Source organism: Octodon degus, unplaced genomic scaffold, assembly GCF_000260255.1.
Source record: "Octodon degus isolate 3935 unplaced genomic scaffold, OctDeg1.0 scaffold00024, whole genome shotgun sequence".
NCBI classification, from domain to species: Eukaryota; Metazoa; Chordata; class Mammalia; order Rodentia; family Octodontidae; genus Octodon; species Octodon degus.
The window spans coordinates 1,674,536-1,679,883 of NW_004524600.1; positions in this window are offsets into that span (position 1 = coordinate 1,674,536).

The window sequence follows — 5,348 nt, forward strand, 5'->3', positions numbered from 1 at the left end:
GCCTGCCTGGCAAGTGCTGAGTCCTGGGTTCAATCCCCAGCACCGCAAAATAAATAAATAAATAAATAAATAAATAAATAAATAGTAATTTGAATCATTCTAAAATTTATAGCTTTTTATATTCTATCTAAGAATGGAGCATTGGGATTAATGGCTATTACTATCATTGATAATAACAGAAAGACCAAAACACTCAGGCTCCTTCCCTGGTTCAGAATATATTTTCCAGAATTAAAGGGGAAAAAAAATAAATAAACTACTCCAAACATTCAACTTCTCACAACTTAGGGTAACTTTCTTGATAATTTTCTTGCCATCATTTTTTTTACTATTTTCAGAACATTTGAAATTATTTTGTGCTTTTTTTTTCACATACATACTCATGTATGTCTCGCATTATCTTTGAACTTGAGAGACACCAAACAATTTTGCAAATTGCTCCCTGGGAAATACCCTCCAGTTGATGCTAAGCATCCTTATCTGTTACATTACCTCACTGCATAGTCATCAGTTAACTAAATTATCCAGGCTACTGATGATCTTGTCTTCCGCTCTCTTCCATTTGCTCTGAACTCTTCACACCATAGTAATGTGGTTATCTCCCTGAATATACCAGGTTCCTGACAGATAATTCAGGTAGAAGAGTTCTCAGACATATTAAGTAAGTGCTACCTTACTGATTTGAATTCTTCTGATCATCCAGGCTGCTTAATTAAGTCATTGAGCACTAAGAAAGTTAATATTCCCCTTTCTTTTACTAAGTCCTATCTAGAATGCAGAAATCAATGTCAACTGAATAGATTCAGAAACCTCATGTGTTTTAGATACTTGGATAACTTGATTAAAATTTTCTACAAAAAGAGAAACACTGATGCAGTTACATCCTATTTCCAAGAGTCTAAGTCTGTATTTTCAAAGAGTTGTTGTAGGAAACAGACACCACAGAAAGAGTTGAGCTCTCCTACCCTCCAGTACTGAAGCAGCCAACAGGGAGCAAGCTGCACAAAGGACAACGCATCCTATGTTTCTCCCCCGTGGATTATGCTACTTTTTGTTCCAGCTATCAAGTTGCACAGTGTCCCAAAGAAATGAAATGCCATTCCCTCCAGTTGCTCTTGTACTTTCAGTTGAACTTTGTGGGACTCCTAATCTCTGGACAAGTAACACCAAGAGTTTCAGACTCAGTAATTTTTGTTTCAAACATAAGATCTCTGTTGATAATGATTGAGGCTTAAAAGTGAAACCTGGTTAACAAAAGTCATTCTAAACCTAAATGTTAAAAAAAAAAAATTATGCCCAGCAAACTTTGAGCCTTCGAAACAAAACATAGATTTGAACATCATAAACATGCTTAGCTAATGTTTAAAAATTATTAGTAACAAGAAAGAAATAAAAGTAATTATTGTATACTGCTTTATATTTTTTATGACTTGAGTTTGCCATAGCAAAGATTTTCTTATGCCATTTCAGATCAAATAGAAACATCTATTCAACTACTACAAATTATAATTAGCAGCTTTAATTAACTCTTACTTTAGTGTAAAAGTTGTTCATTCTTCCATGACTTAGCTAAAATTGCACAAAAAGAAAATTTCTTCTATTTATTTATTTAGATGGAACCAGGGATTGAACTCAGACACTTACGGTTGCCAAGAAGTGCTTATTCTACTGAGCCATCTCCCCAGCCTAAGAAAATTTCTTCTAGTTTCAGCCTACCAAGGGTCTTCAAATTCTATACCCACTACTAGTCAACACACAGATTCTCACAAAAAGCACATTTATTTTCCCCATTTGGGTTCTGTGGACACATGAGCCTGTAACAGGCCTCTATTGCTTAATTTTCTAAATTAGCCTCTTGCATTTGGAAATATATCCACATCTTGGCACTCTACAGCTTGAAACTTACCAAATTTTGTACTCAAGACATTTGGACACCAAAGGCTGGGGAGAAGGCTCAGTGGAATAAGCACTTCCCTGGCAAGCACAAGGGCCTGAGTTCAATCCCCAATTCCAGGAAAAAAAAATTTTTTTTTTTTTAAAAAAGACATTTTGACACCAAAAGTTGGTCTTGATACTTTATTTGTTAATTGATACACGAGCTAGAAGTTGAAGTTAACTGCCTTGTGACTTGCTACCCTTTTCAGACAAAGCAATTTGATTAGTAAGTGTCATTTAAGTGCCATTGTAGTAGTCATTTAGGGTGATGGAATGGTGGAAAGAAAAAGAACAGATTAGAAGAGTAGTTTACTTCAGCATCAAAAAAGACAGGCTAAAATTTAATGCTAATCAGTGTTTTCCGTACAGTCAGGTGATTCCACAGCATTTTTGGAGTATTCCTAAGGGCCTAGCTGAACAGGAAAATTTATTTATTGCCAAAAAGCCAACAAAATGGTGGCTGAGATTCATACCAGTTCACAAAAACGGTAGTAACAGTAATTGTTTACCAGAAATGTAATATGTATGCATTCTATTCTGGAAATGCTTCCAAACCAAAACTTTTTTCCATTTGTGTTCCATTTAAGTTCTACCTTTTGTGAACAGAGGAACAGGGTTATAGTCGTTACATTTGTACCTTCTTCTCCTTTTCCCAGACTTTGTCACCAGAAAGCAGCAGGGCAGGGGAGGGGAGGGGAGGTTGGAGGTTCTGGAGAAGCCTCAGTGTAAGGGGCAACAGATTAAACCCAATGGCCCCACTTTCCAGGAAACACAGTTGCGGGGTGGAGAGAAGCCAGTGCAGTACCTGAATGACACCAGGCAAGTAAGCCCGGGCCTCCCTTCCGTCTGGCTCTAAGTTCCGTGCTCCTTCAGTGGCACAGGCAGCCAGCCAGAGGAACGACAGAGAAACAACACCAATACCACTACCATGGCAGCCTCCTCTGCATGGACCCAGACATAGTCAGGAGGCCGTCTTTGCCCCTGTCTCCGCTACACGTCCACAGTCACCTCCTTCCACTTCAGGTCCACATCGTTTTGTTAGGTCACTTCATCTTCAGTAAGGCGATGGCCTATTTTTTTTTTTTTCTCTGAAAATACATGTTTTAGAAAACAACTTTTGGGCATGCAGGATAGCTCAGCAGACTAAGCACCTACTTAGGCAAATGCAGGGACCCATGTTGATTCCCAGTACTACATGCTGGGCCAGACCTGCCCCCAGGCATGCTGAGACTGTCACTGAGACTGGGTGTGGCAGCATACAGTGCCTGTAATCCCAGCACTGGGGAGGCGGAAGCTATCAATAGTGTAATGATAACAAATCATACTTTGGATATCAAATTGAGAGCTTTTAAATCTGTCAGTATTAAAATACTTACAATGAACAGGGAAACACTACTATAATCCAATCATCAGATGTCAACTCTGGATCTTTCTTCAGGGTCTAGCTCCCCAAAAAATGTTGCTTAGATAATTTATGAGACAACTTAATAGGTTAAAGAATGCCCAGAGAACTGATAAACTTTATTTCTAGGTAAATCTATGAGGATGTTCCAGAAGAAATTAGCATTTGAATCTAGACTGAGAAAAGAAGATCTAGTTACACAAATGTAAGAAGGAATTAGACAATCTTAAGGAGAGCTCAGATAGAGCAATAAGACAGGAGGGGCACATTTTTCCATAATTATTGGGGACATCCATTATCTCCTGCCATTGGATACCTACACACTTGAACTCCCAGTTCTCAGTCCCATGCGTCACACTGAGCATGTTCATTTGTCTGGTACCACTACCAGAGAAATCACAGTCAGTATAAATTACTTTTATAAATGTATTGGCTTATAGTTCTGGGGTGCAGGAAATCTAATTTCGAGGTGCTGGCCACTTAGGCCCCAGTTTGTTTGCTTCTAAGATGCCCCTCATTGCTACATCATCCAGAAAAGAGAAACATTATGTCTCGCATTAAGACATTAAAATTACTCACAAGGTAATCCCTTGTGACTTCATCACCTATGAAAATCCCCTGTCCCAATACTATTATATTGCAATCAAATTTCAACATGAGTTTGGGAGGGGACACACATTCAAACAACCAGGAAGCTACACCATTCAGTCCCCTGATTCTCAGACCTTTGGACTAAGGCTGAATCACACCCTTGGTTTTCCCAGTGAGCCAGATTATTGTAGGACTTTTTGGCCTCCCTAATCTTAGGGGCCAGTTCCCATAATTCCAAATGATTTTATTTTTGTAGAAAACCCTGACTAATGAAACTGGTATAACATGGCATGCCCCAATTTCTCTTAGAACTCAAAATTCTACTTTCTGCTAAAGCCCCTTCATTCCACGTTCCCCACAACTCAAGAGGTCTCACATGAAAACACTGTTCATGCTTTCATTTCACTGAATGCTTTTTAAAAACAATTTATCTTCTGTTTATCTCTGTGGTGCTTGTATGTCCATTCCTCTTCGTACAAAAACATAGCCACAAAATGACCACTGGTTCAATTACTGTTTTTACAAAGAGTGAAAAGTCAAACTCATAAACTCATTGGTTTTGTTTCTCCGAAATAACACACTGGATGGATCACATAGCTCTGCCCACATCCTTCCACCAAGAAATAATGCACTAAATCATTTATTTCATCTCTCTGGAGTCAGAGTAAGCCAGCTATAAAGTCTTTCTTAGCTTTATATCATCATACACTTAACCATTGCAACACACTGCTTACCATTATGTAAAAAGCAACACAAATACCTGTATAGTTGCCTCTTCCTTCCCCCAGAGAATTCCTGGATACAAGTATAGCTTTTGGCACTTATTGACAAAATATATCTTTCTGAGGGAAGTCATATCCATTCTGCTCAGTCTAGTTGTCACTCCATAGTTAAAAATGCCTCAATATTCAAGATGTGAACCTCGTCCCCCAATCTAAAGAGAGAAAAAACGGCCTGTTAGTCCCACTGTTTTCTTTCACATGTGACTCCATCAAAAGGCTTCTGGAGGGGCTGGGGAGATAGCTTGGTAGCCTAAGTACCTGCATGGCAAGCACAAGGACCTGAGTTTGATCCCCACATGCTATGCTGGCCTCGGATTGTAACCTTGGGAGTGTTGGGCTGGCTACCAAAATTGGGCATGCTGGTGCAAGCCTGTAATCCCAAAGCTGGGGAGGCTGAGACAGGAGGATCAATATGAGTCCAAGCTGCATGGTGAGACCATCTACCAAATAAATAAACAAAAGATTTTTTTTAAAAAAAAAAAAAAGGCTTCTGGAGAGAGGACAAAATCTCTACTACAATGACTAAGACTGATTTTGACAATTATTGTTTACATGGTTTTACCCCTGTATTTCTTGTAGCACTTGATTCAGAAGTTATTTTTCTAAAAATGGGAACAATTCAAGGAATGATGTTATCT